The sequence below is a fragment of the Myotis lucifugus genome, unplaced genomic scaffold (assembly GCF_000147115.1).
Source record: "Myotis lucifugus unplaced genomic scaffold, Myoluc2.0 scaffold_29, whole genome shotgun sequence".
Lineage (NCBI taxonomy): Eukaryota > Metazoa > Chordata > Mammalia > Chiroptera > Vespertilionidae > Myotis > Myotis lucifugus.
Window position 1 is genome coordinate 2,653,332 of NW_005871077.1, and position 16,586 is coordinate 2,669,917.

The 16,586-nt window shown below is 38.6% G+C and overlaps 1 protein-coding gene and 1 non-coding gene across 3 annotated transcripts in view; both read right to left on the reverse strand.

Moving 5' to 3' along the window:
- Positions 1 to 16,586, reverse strand: part of ZNF438 (zinc finger protein 438) — a 199,463-nt gene that overhangs the window by 64,247 nt on the left and 118,630 nt on the right. The window lies entirely within an intron of this gene.
- Positions 343 to 472, reverse strand: LOC111825520. Its single transcript, XR_002828703.1, has one exon. It is a non-coding gene; the product is annotated as a small nucleolar RNA SNORA43 (small nucleolar RNA).

Sequence of the window (16,586 nt, forward strand, 5' to 3'; positions counted from 1 at the left end):
CTGAGTAATACCTAGGAAGTAGAATTATTGGGTCATCACATAGTATATGTTTAACTTTATATGAAATTTCCAGATCTTTTTCCTAATAGGTGGTACTATCTAACAGAGTGTATGAGTTTCAGTCACTCAACATCCTTACTAACATTTGTTGTTATCAACCTATTTAATTGTAGTCATGCTCGGTGGGTATCTCAGTATCATTTGAAGTTGCATTTCCCTGATTAATGATGTTGAACACATGTTTAGTGGGCCACTTCAATATCTCCTGCTATGGAGTATCTATGTTATAAAAGTAGCTTTTCAAATAATTTCTCTCCTACCCTCCCTTTTTTTTTCTTTTTTGAATGTCAGGCTACAAACCACTCTTAGTGCCCACTGTTCTGAGCACTGAGCGTAGAAATAGCCACTTCCTCTGTGCCCTGGTGTCACAGGTGCAGCACAGCAGCCTCAGGTCCAGCACCCACAGGGCAGCCTTTTTTTAAATTTTTATTTTGGATTGTTTTTTTATAAAGTTGCAAAAATTTTTAAATCTATGTAGCCCTCTGACAAATATATATTTTGCACATACTTTTTTCCCCAGTCTGTGGCTTTTCTTAATGGTACTTTTGATGAGCATACATTTTTTGTTTTGTTTTTTGATAAAGTCTAGTCTGTAATTTTTTTTCTCTTATGGTTATTGCTTTCTGCATTTAAATCTCTGCTTACCCCCAAGTCATGAAGATATTCTCTGATTTTTTTCTAAAAGCCTTCTGGTTCTAGCTTTTACATTTAATCTATCACAAATTAATTTTTATGCAAGGGGCAAGGTAGGAATTGAGAATTATTTTTATTCAATATAAATATCCAGTTGTTCCAGCACTATTTATTTAAAAAACTTTCCTTTCCCCACTGGGTTGCTTTGGATCTCGCTGAAAATTAAATTACCATAAACTGTGGGTCTATTTTGGCCTTTCTGTTTATTGATTTATTTATGATCCTTACAGCAGCACACACTATCTTAGTCATTGTAACTTAGTCGATATAACTTTTAGAATAAGTTTTTCAATATGGGGGGGGAAAGCCTGTAGGATTATGATAGGGATAATGTTGAATTTATAGATCAATTTGGGGAGAACTGTCATCTAATTAATTCTGCCAATCCATAAACATGTCATCTCTCTTCACTTATTCAAATCTTCTTTAGTTTTTTTTCAGTAATGTTTTATTGTTTTTAATAGAGACTTGTTAAAGGTTTTTAAGTGTTGTACTTTTATTAAAAGTGGGATATAGCCCTGGCCAATGTGGTTTAGTGGTTAGTGTGTTGACCATGCTCACCAAAGGGTCCTCGGTTCGAATCCAGCCAAGGACACTACTTGGGTTGCAGGTTCCTCACTCCAATTGGGATGCATGCAGGAGATAACCAATTGATGTGGGTCTCTCACATCGATGTTTCTCTCTCTCTTTATCTCTTCTCATTCCCCCTTTTCCCTCCCTTACACTCTAAAATCAATGGAAAAAATATCCTCTAGTGAGGATTAACAACAAAAAAAGAGGGATATAGGCTTATTATTGATCATCTCAATTCAAAACTACTTGTTATTTATTAGAGCTGCTCCAGCATATACTTTCTCTGTGGAATTATTAAATACATTAAAAAATCTGAGCAATTCCATTTATTAGTATATTCTGTATAGTAAGCAAGTCAAGAATTTCTAAAAATGGGATAAGTACTCTATAACTTGGCAGTAAAATAAAGCAATGGATTTAGTACCAAAGCATTCATGTTGGAAACAGGATCAGAAAATTTTTATAATCCACTCTCATTTTGAATATATTTTGTGATGGGGAAAGAAGGGAGTTAGATATATGATTACTTTTGTCTGAAGTTACATTGATCCTTTAAGCACAAGACTTGTTACTTAACTGTTCCAAAGCCAACTTTTTCTTTTTCTTTTCTTTCTTTCTTCTTCTTTTTTTTTTTTTTTTTACTTTTGGCCCACTTAATCATAACCAAGGGTTTCAAGAAGAGAGTAAGAAGTATTTAGCTTTGACTTTTGAGCAAATACAACACAAGCTCCTTTTCCTTTGCTAAAGACAGGCCTGTATCCAAAGACTCTTAGGTTTCCCACTTGGCTTTCTTTCTTTTGTAACTTATTTGTCTTACTTATTCTACTTCATTGTTGTTCATTTATCTCATTCTCTCCTTCTTCCTAGCATCACTAATTTCATTCTCCATATCTTCAATAACTGATTCTTCAGAATTCTCTATCAGGATTTGAAAACGGACAGAACAAATTCCTCATCATCACCGCTCCAACCCTAAAAAGCAGACCTCTATCTTTGGCCTTTGCTTGCTTCTTGGTGGCTTCTCTTCTGGTTTCTCCATATGTCTTAACTTTCTTCCTATGATCTTCTTGTCAAATCTGTCCTCTTCTTGAAGTCTTTCTTTTGCTTTATTAAGGTTGACACTTCTATAATGCTTTTCCTCAGTATCTTTCACAATGGATTTCTACATTGGTGGCTAACAGTGAATCAAATTCCCTTTGTCAGCAAATGTTATTTCCTTATTCACTTAAAATGTTTCATTACTTTTTTTTCTGTTTGTTCCTGTGACTTTCTTGATTTTCTGGGCTCATCAGTATTAGGAGCAGATAGAGTTTGAGGCCCTCTTATTTGTACTACTTTCTCTCTCGTTTTCCCCTCATCTGCATCTCTTCCTGCTCCTCTTCCACCCCCTTCATTAATAATACCACTAGCCAGTTTGTCCCTGTCCTCTCCTGCTTCTGGTCTCTTCCCACCTTACTGAAGGATGGACAGTTTCTCCCTGGTGAGGGATAGAGCCCTAAGCTCATTAACAATTCTTTGGTCAGTTGTTTCTACAATTTCTGATAAATTTTTTTTTAATATATATTTTATTGATTTTTTATAGAGAGGAAGGGAGAAGAATAGAGAGTTAGAAACATCGATGAGAGAGAAACACCGATCAGCTGCCTCTTGCACACCCCCTACTGGGGATGTGCCCGCAACCAAGGTACATGCCCTTGACCGGAATCGAACCCGGGACCCTTGAGTCCGCAGGCCGACGCTCTATCCACTGAGCCAAACCGGTCAGGGCAATTTCTGATAAATTTTATCCAAATTATCATAGCAAGTCTAAGAGACATAGCATATTTGGGTAAAGGTAACTTGTTCAAATCAAATATTTCTTCATCCTTCATCAGGTATACTAACATATGTAGCAAACAAAACACCCCTGAGCTCTTTAATTGTTAATCCTGGACTAAAAAAGATTCCAGTATTCCTCCCCCCCACCCCTCTAGATTCCCATAAGTTTCTCTGGATTGGTTTTTATTTCCTTACTAGAGGCCCGGTGCACAAAAATTTGTGCACTCGGGGGGGGGGGGTCCCTCAGCCCGGCCTGTGCCCTCTCGCAGTCTGGGAGCCCTCGGGGGATGACCACTTGCTGGCTTAGGCCTGCTCCCCGGGAGATTGGGCCTAAGATGGCAATCAGACATCCCTCTGGCAGCCCGGCAGCCCTCAGGGGATGTCCACTTGCCAGCAGGGAGCAGGCCTAAACTGCAGTCGGACATCCTTAGCGCTGCTGAGGAAGCAGGAGAGGCTCCCACCACCACTGCTGTACTGGCAGCCATTAGCCTGGCTTGTGGCTGAGCAGAGCTCCCCATGTGAGAGAGCCCTGACCACCAGAGGGCAGATCCTGCATTGAGCGTCTGCCCCCTGGTGGTCAGTGTGTGTCATAGTGACCAGTCATTCCCAGTCTTTCTGCTGTTAGGGTCAATTTGCATATTACCCTTTTACTATATAGGATAGAGGCCTGGTGCACGGGTGGGGGCCGGCTGGTTTGCCCTGAAGGGTGTCCCGGATCAGGGTGGGGGTCCCGCTTGGGTGCCTGGCCAGCCTGGATGACGGGCTGATGGCTGTTTGCATCTGGTCGCACCCCCTTCAGGGTGGGGGTCCCCACTGGGGTGCCTTGCCAGTCTGGGTGAGGGGTTGAGGGCCATTTTCAGGCTGGTGGGTGACTGAAGCTCCCAACCTCTCCTTTTTTTCTTTTTTCTTTTTTATTCTGGGATTTATTTATCTTCTATAGCTGTCACTGGAGCTGAGAGCCGGCTCCAGCTCTGAGGCCCGGCACCAGCTTGAGGCCTTGGCTGCTGAAAGCAGGTATGTGGGGTTTGTTTGGCTTCTATAATTGAAACACTGTTGCAGCTCCACCTCTGAGACCTCGGCTGGCTGAAAGCAGGTATCTGGGTTTTTTTTAGCTTCTATAATTGAAATATAGTTGCTTTCGGAGCTGTTGCTTTCAGGCTCAGAGCCGGGCCGCGGCAGGCGGGGAACCTTGGCTTCCTCCATCACTGGAGCAAGCAAGCCTCCTGTTCGCTTCAGCTGCGTGGCTGCCGGCCGCCATCTTGGTTGGCAGTTAATTTGCATATCACCCTGATTAGCCAGTGGGAAGCGTATTGGAGGTACGGTTAATTACCTTATTTGTCTTTTATTAGATAGGATAGGCACTTTCTTCTCAATAAGAACCATCCTTATTTTCTTCTGAGGGAAGCAAAATTAATAAAGCTTCATATCTACTTGGCAAGTGTATTTGCTCTATGAATATGAGTTGGCATTCTCCGGGCAATCAAACGCAAGAACCCAGTTCATGGCCTGCCTATCCAATAGCCTGGTCGCAGTATCTATAGCAAAGAACACTGTTAGCACCCTTGCAGACAAACCTCTTACAGACTTCCACTTTTCTCATCTGCTGCTGTCAACCACAGAAGTCAAGAATAAAAGTACCAGAGTACAGGCAGAAGAAAACCTGGTTTAGATACGAACCTCTTTACAACTGGGAAAAAATACATATATTATACACCTATTTAGATGGCTTCTCAAAAAGGAATATGAGATTCAAATTTTTTACTAGAGCACACAAACTAGGTAGTTTTGTTCCAAAGTGACAGGGGTGATATAGTTTACTTTTCTCACCAACCCAAACATATTCAGAAATTTTCAAACTCAAGCATACAAGGTCATTTACAGATTTGATTTGTTTTGCCTGGAAAAAAACAAAGTTAACTGTTTTGGAAGAAGATTTTTGCATTCACACTATCAGCTGAGTCTATGTCCAAGATTCTTCATTATAACCTAACTTTTGGAGGTTGTTATGAACACTTATTGGTTCATCTTTGAGTTCAAATAGTCAAACTTGTATGCAAACAAGTATATTTATGTGGTTGATCTTCTCAAACATCTTGTCTCAGATCCTTTCCATCAATGAAGAGATTGTTGAAAAGCTCATGATCCTTTCCTGCTTCTTGGAAAACCCAAAGGCCTGAGAACTAGATCAGTTCTCATAGGTAGTATTACCAGAACCCATAGTCATCTGTCAAAGTCTATTACAGATGGTAAAAAAAAAAAAGTCAAAGTCTTACTAGATCCCATTCTAGAAGCTGCAAGTACATCTTTAGTTAATAGCACCTCAATAAAGATGCAAAGGAATAATTTTTTAAAAAATATGTGTCCAAGTCTTTTTATTGCTGCAGAATTACTTTACAGTAGCATCCACAGGATATATTTTCTTTCTTTTTAAAAAAATGTATCTATTGTTGAAAATATTACAAGTGCCCCCCTTTTTCCCCATTCAGTCCCTCCACCCCAAAACCAACCTTCCCAGGTCTTCACCACTCTACTGTCTGTGCCCATAGGCTATGCATATAGCCATCTAAGTTCCCCAGTTAATCACTCCCTACTTACTCCCCAACCCCAGCCTTCCATCTGAAATTCATCAGTCTGCTCCATGCTTCTATATCTCTGGATCTATTTGTTTATCAGTTTATTTTGTTCATTAGATTCCATATATGAGTGAAATCATGTGATACTTATCTTTCTCTAACTGGCTTATTTCACTTAGCATAATACTCTGCAGGTCTATCTATGCTGTTACAAATGGAAAGAGTTCTTTCTTCTTTACTGCTGCCTAGTATTCCATTGTGTAGATGTACCACAGTTTTTTTTTGACTCATATGCTGATGGGTATTTAGGCTGTTTCCAAATCTTAGCTATTGTAAATGGTGCTGCTGTGAACATAGGTGTGCATATATTCTTTCTGACTGGTGTTTCGGGTTTCTTAGGATATATTGCTAGAAGTGGGATCACTGGATCAAATGGGAGTTACATTATTAATTTTTATGAGGAAACTCCATACTGTTTTCCATAGTGGCTACTCCAGTCTGCATTCCCACTAGCAGTGCACTAGGGTTCCCTTTTCTCCACATCTTTGCCAACACTTGCTGTTTGTTGATTTGTTGATGATAGCCATTCTGAAAGGTGTGAGGTGACACCTCACTGTCGTTTCAATTTGCATCTCTCTAATGTTTAGTGATTTTTTTCATATGTCTCTTGGCCATCTGTATGCCCACTTTGGAGAAGTATCTATTTAGGTCCTTTGCCCATTTTTTAATTGGATTGTTTGTCTTCTTTTTGTTAAATTGTGTCAGTTCCTTATATATTTTGGAGATTAACCCCTTATTGGATGTATCATTGGCAAATACATTCTCCCATACAGTGGGCTCTCTTTTCATTTTGTTGATAGTTTCTTTTGCAGTGTAGAAGCTTTTTATTTTGATGTAGTCCCATTTGTTTATTTTCTCCTTAATTTCCTTTGCCCTAGGACAGTGGTCTGCAAACTGCGGCTCGCGAGCCACATGCGGCTCTTTGGCCCCTTGAGTGCGGCTCTTCCACAAAATACTGACTTCTGTGCATGGGCCACGAAGATTCAATCACACTGTACATGCACGCCCACACGTGGTATTTTGTGGAAGAGCCACACTCAAGGGGCCACAGAGCTGCATGTGGCTCGCGAGCCGCAGTTTGCCGACCACTGCCCTAGGAGATGTATAGGCAACATATTGCTATGAGAGATGTCTGAGATTTTGCTGCCTATGGCTTCTGCTAAGATTTTCATGATTTTGCAGCTTACATTTACGTCTTTTATCCATTTTGAGTTTGTTCTTGTGTATGGTGTAAAAATCCAACACCATTTTTTGATAAAGACTCTTAGCAAAGTGGGAATAGAGGGAGCATACTTCAACATAATAAAGGCCATATATGACAAACCTACAGCAAACATCATACTCAGTGGACAAAAACTAAAACCATTTCCCCTAAGAACAGGAATGAGACAGGGATGCCCACTTTCACCACTCTTATTTAACATAGTACTGGAAGTCCTAGCCACAGTGATCAGATAAGAAGAAGAAATAAAAGGCATCCAAACTGGAAAGGAGGAAGTAAAACTCTCATTATTCGCAGATGTCAAGATATTATACATAGAAAATCCTAAATAATCAATAAAAAACTAGTAGATTTAATAAATGAATTGGGCAATGTAGCAGGATACAAAATTAACACCCAGGACTTGATGGCATTTTTATACAACAATAATGAATTCTCAGAAAGAGAAATGAAAAGACAAAAACACAATAATCCCATTTACCATTGCAATAAAAAAATTAAGATACTTGGGAATAAGCTTAACTAAGAAGGTAAAAGATCTATACTCAGAAAATTACAGGACATTGAAAAAAGAGATAGAGGAAGATATATTGTTTATACAGTGTTTATGGATTGGTAAAATTAACATCATTAAAATCTCCACACTACCCAAAGCAATCTATAGATTCAATGTAATCCCCATTAAAATACCAACAGCATATTTCACAGATCTAGAACAAACATTACAAAAATTTATATGGAAGCAAAGAAGACCCGAAGTAGCTGTAGCAATATTGAGAAAGAAAAACAAAGTTGGAGGAATTACAATAACAGATATCAAGTTATACTACAAAGTCACTGTAATCAAAACAGCCTGGTACTGACATAAGAACAGGCATATAGAACAATGGAACAGAACCCAGAACCCAGAAATCAACCCAAGCCATTATGCTCAATTAATATTTGACAAAGGAGGCAAGAGCATACAATGGAATAAAGACAGTCTTTTCAATAAATGGTGTTTGGAAAATTGGCAGGTACATGCAAAAAAAAAAAAAAAAAGAAGAAGAAGAAGAAGAAAAAGAAAAGAAAAGGAAACAAAAGAAAAGGAAACAAAAGAAAACAAAAGAAACCAGACAACAAAGGAATAATTTTTGAAAAAAAACTATTTCCCTGTTGACTTACTTAAACTTGAATGACTGGGTGAATATAAACATCTCTAAGTTACCTATTATTTTTTTGAAAATCTTTTAAGTATACTCCATTTTCTTACAATGAATGAAATCTGAGACTGAAATAATTTTCCACTTATAAATAACTCAACCTATTTGTCTGGCTCCTCAGAGAAGTCTTTTTTTTTTTCAAATAAATCTTTATTGTTCAGATTATTACAGTTGTTCCTCTTTTTTCTCCCCATAGCTCCCCTCCACCCGGTTCCCACCCCACCCTCTGCCCTTACTCCTGCCACCCACTGTTCTCATCCATAGGTGTAGAATTTTTGTCCAGTCTCTTCCCACACCCCCCACACCCCTTTCCCCCTCCGAGAATAGTCAGTCCACTCCCTTTCTATGCCCCTGATTCTATTATATTCACTGGTTTATTCTGTTCATCAGATTATTTATTCACTTGATTTTTAGATTCACTTGTTGATAGATGTGTATTTGTTGTTCATAATTTGTATCTTTACCTTTTTCTTCTTCTTCCTTGTCTTAAAGGATACCTTTCAGCATTTCATATAATACTGGTTTGGTGGTGATGAACTCGTTTAGCTTTTTCTTATCTGTGAAGCTCTATATCTGACCTTCAATTCTGAATGATAGCTTTGCTGGGTAAAGTAATCTAGGTTGTAGGTTCTTGCTATTCATCACTTTGAATATTTCTTGCCACTCCCTTCTGGCCTGCATAGTTTCTGTTGAGAAATCAGCTGACAGTCGTATGGGTACTCCCTTGTAGGTAACTGATTGCTTTTCTCTTGCTGCTTTTAAGATTCTCTCTTTGTCTTTTGCTCTTGGCATTTTAATTATGATGTGTCTTGGTGTGGTCCTCTTTGGATTCCTTTTGTTTGGGGTTCTCTGCGCTTCCTGGACTTGTAAGTCTATTTCTTTCACCAGGTAGGGGAAGTTTTCTGTCATTATTTCTTCAAATAGGTTTTCAATATCTTGCTCTCTTCTTCTGGCACCCCTATAATTCGGATGTTGGTATGCTTGAAGTTGTCACAGAGGCTCCTTACACTATCTTCATATTTTTGGATTCTTTTTTCTTTTTGTTTTTCTGGTTGGGTGATTTTTGCTTCTTCGTATTTCAAATCTTTGACTTGATTCTTGCGATCCTCTAGTCTGCTGTTGGAACTCTGCATAATATCCTTTATTTCAGTCAGTGTATGCTTAATTTCTAGTTGGTCTTTTTTCATAATCGAGGGTCTCACTAAATTTATCGGCGGTCTCACTAGATTTCTTGAGGGTCTCACTAAATTTATCGGCGGTTTCTAGAAAATTCTTGAAAAACCTTAAAAGTGTGGTTTTGAACTCTATATCCAGTAGTTTGCTTTCCTCCATTTCTGTCATTTGTGACTTCTTTCTTTGTCTCTGCATTTTTTATGCTTCCCTGTGTTGATAGAGTGGCTTTCTGTGTTAGGTGTCCTATAGGGCCCAGTGGCTCAGCCTCCCCAATTACCAGAGGTGGACACTCTTGGTGCACCCCTTTGTGGGCTTTGTGCATAGTCTTGTTGTAGTTAAGTCTTGATTGTTGTAGGTATCACTGGGAGGAATTGACCTCCAGGCCAATTGGCTGTGAGAATCAGCTGTGTCTGCAGTGGGAGAACTTCTGAGCTGGGGACACCCTTCTGGGGCAAGACTTGCTTCAGTGGGGCTTTGGTGCTCACTGAGTCTGCCCCCTGAGTGTGTTCCTTATGGATCTTAGGAGTTGTAATCTGGATGGTCCCACTCTGACCACTGGGTATACTGGCTCTTGGATCTCTAAGGAGGTGCTAATTTAGCCTCTGCCTGAGGCTACCCAGCAGGAGCTATGGAGAGATACCTCTTCTTTGTTTGGGGTTTGGAGGTGCCCAGATGAAGCCCAGCTGTGAAGCAATGCAAGCTGCTGTGGGGCCTTGGACCTTCTTTTGGAAGTTCTGGGTCTCTCTGATTTAGCTGCAGTTTGTTAGGTAATTTTCAGGTTGCAAAGGGCCAGGCCTTTCATATGCAAAAGCCTCTGTGCACAGCTTGGGTGGGGCGGGGTCTCAGGGGATCAACAGGGCGGAGCAAGCAGCTATGGCTGCTCCCCCATCCTACCCTAAGAGGCCCCGCGTCTCAGTGTCCCGGTAATTGCTGCAAGCACCTCTGAGAGAAAGCTGCCCTCGAGTTCTGCCTGATGCCAGACAGTGCAGTTTCTCCCCTTATGAGTCTGGGTCCCCAGAGACTCACCCGGAACTGGAGTTCAGAGCAGTCGGGAGCTTGAGACTCCCTCCTGATTGAAAAAGACAACCGTGTCCTCAGCTGCCAGCCCTCTCCACGTGCGCCGTGTCCTCAGCTGCCAGCCCTTAACACGTGCGCCTCCGTACCTCTGCACTTTACTTCCGAACCTCCTCTGAGTCTCAGTGCTTTTCTCTTTCCTTCTAGTTGTAGAATTTCCACTCAGCCAGCCTTCCTGTGGTTCCGGATGATGTCCCTCAAAGAAGTCTTTCTTTAGCTCTGAGGTCCAGCAACTTTACCAAACCCAGACACACAGCATGTCCTTTCAATATTCAGATTCTAGTTGTATTTTATTTCAAAAAAGCTTAACCTCTAAACCCTGGTTTTACATCATTGGTTTGGGAATCTTGAATCTACAATTATATATATGATGGATCTGCTCTGTTTGTCTTCTATATCAGTGGTCCACAAATAGAGGGATATTTTAAGCTATATGAAGGCTTTCCAGAAGATATGTGGGCATAGATAGTGTTTTTAAAATATGTTTTTATTGATTTTAGAGAGAGAAGAAGGGAGAGGGAAAGAGAGAGAGAAAATTTGATGTGAAAGAAAAGCACGGAAAAGCTGCCTCCTGCACGCCCCCTACTGGGGATTGAACCCAAAACCTGGGCATGTACCTTTACTGGGAATCCAATGGGTGACCTTTTTGGTGCATGGGACTACACTCAAAGGAGTCACACCGACCAGGGCGGCACATAGTTTTAAGGCAATAAAGCCCAGATGCTCAGCTTCCATTCTTCCTATTACTGATCATTCTGGGATTATACCTGCAGCTAAAGTATCATTGTATCTTGCCCTCCTTCACAATCACTCTTTTCCCACTTTCAAAAGAAATGCATACCACTCACTAATCCTGTCTAGTGCATTTCCATGGATCATAAAAACCCTCTAGGATGCAAATCTGTAAATCCTCCTTTAATCAAAGGACTACAATAAGGATGAAATGGAATATGTGGGCCCATGTTAGTGTATCATCCTATGTAATAAAAACCTAATATGCTAAGTGTCCGGTCATCCGGTCGGCCGTTCAACCAATCAAAGCGTAATATAGTAATGATATGCTAAGGCCGCTCAACTGCTCGCTATGATGTGCACTAACCACCAGGGGCCAGAAAGTCGACCAGTCAACCAGTCGCTATGATGTGCACTGACCACCCGGGGGCAGACGCTCCGACCAGTAGGTTAGCTTGCTGCTGGGGTCCAGCTGATCGGGACTGAGCGAGACGGGGTCGCACACACCCTGGAGCCCTCCTGCGATCCCTCCCTGGCCCCTATCGTGCACCAATGGGGTCCCTCGGCCTGGCCTGCGCCCTCTTGCAATCCAGGACCCCTCGGGGGATGTCGGAGAGCAGGTTTTGGCCTGATCCTGCAGGCCGTGCACTGGGCCTCTAGTAGATGTATAATAGAATTAAGCAGTAGTGCAGGCATTTCTACTTAAGGACTTTACCTCTTCAATACCATTATCATTGTAAATGAACCATCTCAATTCTGGGATACTTTAGCAAGCACAAAAAAAATACTGAAAGCAGAAGTATCTATTATACCCAGGCCGCACATGGTAAGGCTCTGTGCTTTATCTATTTATCTATATTAGAATTAGAATTCAGAGTGTGATGGTTGTCATGAAAGATATGTTAATATGTTATTAACATACTTATTTAAGTTAAAAAACCAAGTTTGACCTTTACTGACAAAGAAGTCTGAGTTGAAAAATAGGTTTGAAGACTGGCTTTGTCAGTTAGGTTAAATGGCAACCATGTCCCCTAATTTGAGTGATCTACTTTTATTGCTGCAGGCTTTGATAAAAATACATTTCAAACATATTTTAAATAAAAATTTCTCTGAAACATCACATACTGGAAAATATGTATTAAAATTAATAATGTTTCTAAACATCCCTTTCTAAGTATATTGGAATAAACAAGGTGCCTCTAAGTAAAAGAGTAGTATGTACAACAGTCATTTGATAAATCTTAGTTAAGCCTTTTTGATAAACTTCCCTAAACTCAAAGTGATCATAAATTCCTTTGCAAGTCAGGTGGTTTCCAAGTCTTTGCTCTCTACAGAGGAGTGAGTAATTGGGTTGTCAGTGGATCATTAAAATAATTTATAGATCATGATGAAAAAAGTTAAGAAATGATACAATTCTGACATATCATAAACAATAATATTTTAATATTAAAGGTGTTTCATTACTCTTTTAAGTATATATTTGACCTGACTCACTTCTCTCATTTCCAATTTCTATGAACTCACTATTTGTCTGTACCATCTCTTTCCTTTTGCACTCCTTCCAATTTTGTTTTCATTTCTTTGGTAGGTTTGATTTTTCTTCAACTTTTTACTGAGTTCTGCTTCTAATTTTATGATTAAACTTAATTATAATTATTAATTTATAACTTATAAGTTAACCATTTTCCATTTTGTGTATAATGTGAGGTAGGAATCCATTATTACTCTCTTTCATTGAACAATTTCTTGCCCCAGTTGTTGCTGATGGTCTATAGAAATGCAATTGCCTTTCCTGTGTTGACTTTGTATATAAAATCCTTGCTAAACTCTAGTTAATTCTAAGAATTTAGTGTGGAGTCATAAAAATCTTCTATATAAACAATTATAAAATTTGACAATAATGGCCATTTTTTTCCTTCCTTTTAGTTTTCCACCTTTTCTTTTGGGTTTTTTTCCATCCTAGTCTGCTGGCTAGAATTTCTGGTACAATACTGAATAGAAATGGTGATATCAGGGAACCTTATCTTTTAAGAGTTAAATTGTATCTCTTGATGCCCGGAGATAATTTTAATATAATCAGAATAAGGAAAATAAGTTGCTTTTGTTTTGAACATTTCTGTCTTGGAGATAGCAATATCATTTTTTTAGTTTAAAATACTAAAATGTTTATTCAAAAAGCATAAAATATATAACACAAAGAAAAGGAAGTAACATTAAGACATAAAACAAAAGCAATGTGACATTGTTATTAAAACAAAATAAAAGCTGTGACATTAGCCTTATTAACCTATACACTATTTTTTTAAATTTCTTTTTTGTTTCACAATTTACCATAGCTAAGATTTGGAAACAATGTAAGTGCCCATCAGCAGATGAGTGGGTTAAAAAACTGTGTTATATCTACACAATGGAATACTACGCCACTATAAAAAAGAAGGAACTTTTAACCTATACACTATTAACATCGTCCCAACTTTGCTTTTCCGTGGTGTCACAGGGTAGAGCTGTCTCTGAGAAGTGGCTGCCCAGCCAGAGTCTACATTTCCATATCCTCCCCTGCACCAGTTGTGGCTTTGTGAATAGTTCTCCCCAAAAGAATGTCAGTTCTCAGGTTGAGGCTTTTCAGAAACCTGAGGTGAGGTATATTCATAGTCTCTTTCCTCACCTGCTTGAGGACTAAAGGCTCAGGTTATAGGTCAGGAATGCCTTCAATGCATTGTTTCATTAACAATAAATACACTTAAACTAGGTTTAAGCTGTTACATTTTTTGGAGTCCATTTATTATAGCAGTTAGCATTCCATAACTAAAATAAAAATGGTATCTTTAAATGGGGTGCAGACCAAACAAAAAATCTAAAATATCTAGCAACAGCTTAGCAACCAGGCAGCAGGAAATGAAGAAACTGAGTAAAGGATGGAAAGATAGTTATGTCATGCAGTCACAAAACACTTCATAAAAAAACTGCCTGCCAAAGGGGATCCATAGTGACAAAAGCCAAAAAGTGGTTGCCTCCAGGGGAGCAAAGTGGGAAATTAACTGGAAAGGGGCATCCATCTGGGGTAATGGAAATGTGCTATATGTTATTTTGGGTGCTGGTTTACACAGGTGTACACAATTAAAAAAAACCCATTGACCTGAATGCTTAAGAGCTGTGTAAATTATACCTAATTTTTTTTAAATGCCTGAGATAGATTCAAAGGCAGTCTTGCCTACCAAGTCTATAGCTATAAGGAAAAAGAGATGGAAAAGAGCATATTAGAACAATAGTATTACTTGCTGCATTTATCAATAATTGATAAGAAAGAAATGAGCAAATGCAAGAACTGACAGGGTTGAGAGTAGAAATGAAAGAAATAGAGAATCCAGAAATGGGGGGGGGAGGGGGCTCCCAAGGTTAGAAAAGTTGACTGCTTCTGAATTTCACACAGTAAGAGAAAAAACTGAAAAAGTTTTTGAGCAAATATGGCCTGTCTCCTCAGATAAACAGAGGGAAGCCAGCCTTGCTGCAGATTAAGTATGTTAACTTCCCATGAAACCTATTTCAAAATGGGAGAGAGGGAAGAGGGAGGAAGGAAGGGAAGGAGGGAGGGAGGGAGATATTAGGCTTGGAATTTGGATTTTTTGACTAGAATGATCATACTATTAATTGTCCAAACTGGCATAATTTAGAGTGAAAGAGGGCATTATTATTTAACATTCACAAGAGATAATAAACTAGGACTGTCCTTGCCAAACTGGGACATGTACTCACCCTATTACTAGCACATGGAATTAACTGCAAAAAGATAGATCAGAAGCCAACTAAGTTTCTGAGGGAATAACATGCCTAAAACGTAAATCTTGCTAATAAGCCTTGACTGTTTGACCCTTACAACAAACTTCAAGCTGCCAAAATTGCATGAGCAGAAAGTAGGAAACAAAGGTTAGATAGCCTCCAAGGACAGCGTATTTGCAAATGTCCATGTAGGTAAACTTGGAGGAAACTGGGCAAGGAAGAATCTTCTAGAAGGCAAAAATAAGGTCCTAGAGAATAATAAGCAGAGTTCCTTTTAAAGAGCAGGACCAGTCTAATCAAGGGACATCTTCTACCTTAGGCAAGGATTCTTCAAAATGTTTCTTGCCATACCATGTTTTTTGTCACTGTCAACATTCCTAATTCTAAATGTTCCCTCAGCTTTAAAAAATTAAATATAAACTTGCAATTTGCTAATTGGGCCTAATGCAATAAATTATGAACATTGCACGTAATGTGATGGTGGTGAGAATAAACCTGAAGAGCCTTTTACAAGGATCACTGAACTACTGCCAGGAGGCTATGATTCTCATCCAACCTTCTCTATTAACTGTGTGACACTGAATAAATCATGATTTCTCAGGACTTATAAAATGAATAAGAGGATGCCTTCCAGTTCTACAACTCTAATTTAAAATTCTTGACCTCACTGAACCAAAAGAAGTACAAAAGTCCTCTACAAAATGTCATTACCTGGAGAATCCATAATAGACTAGTTGGTCTGGTTTATATAGCAACAGCAATTCAGCAGAATTCTAAAACATTATTCTGGCCAGAAAAATCCTGGCACTCTTTCATTTCTTGGGTTTTCTATATAATTTCAGTCCCATTATAATACATTAAAGAATAAAATAAATAAAATTTAAAAACAAAATGCAATTTGGAGAATACTTTTAATCTAAAAATATAATATTTTATTAGTTATGTAGTCAATAATAAAAATATTTTTCAAATAATTAAAAATATGTCTGCTAAATTTTAACTTTTTATTTCCCCTCTCATTTTAGAAGAAAATAGCACTCAGGACTCTGTCTTCATTGTTGATAAAAGATAATACAAAAACTAATATTCTATTTTGATACTTTGTAACTCATAATTACTTAGCCTTGTATATTTATAAAATAATAGCCAAACATTTAAGACAGTGGGATCCTAAACTTCGTCACTTCAAATCATTATGTTGGGATACATATATTAGTAAAACAAGAAATATCAAGTCCACAGTACCTTGAAGAGTATCTTATCTGTAGAGTGAATTAGTGAATCAAAAAATGAGGAATCAGAATAATTACCATGAAAATACCCTAAATCTTTAAATCACAAATTTTTAGGTGTACCTCAGATTATACAAAAGTTTAAATTAGTTTAAATAATGGAAAATTTATACGTGGAATACTTTTAGTGTGCTAAGAAACTTTCTATTTAGAGATATTTGACACTAACTCTCAGGCAAAAGTTTTTTTTTTATGATAATAATTATCCCTTAAGACAGTGGTTCTCAACCTTCTGGCCCTTTAAATACAGTTCCTCATTTGTGACCCAACCATAAAATTATTTTTGTTGCTACTTCATAACTGTAATGTTGCTACTGTTATGAATAGTAATGCAAAT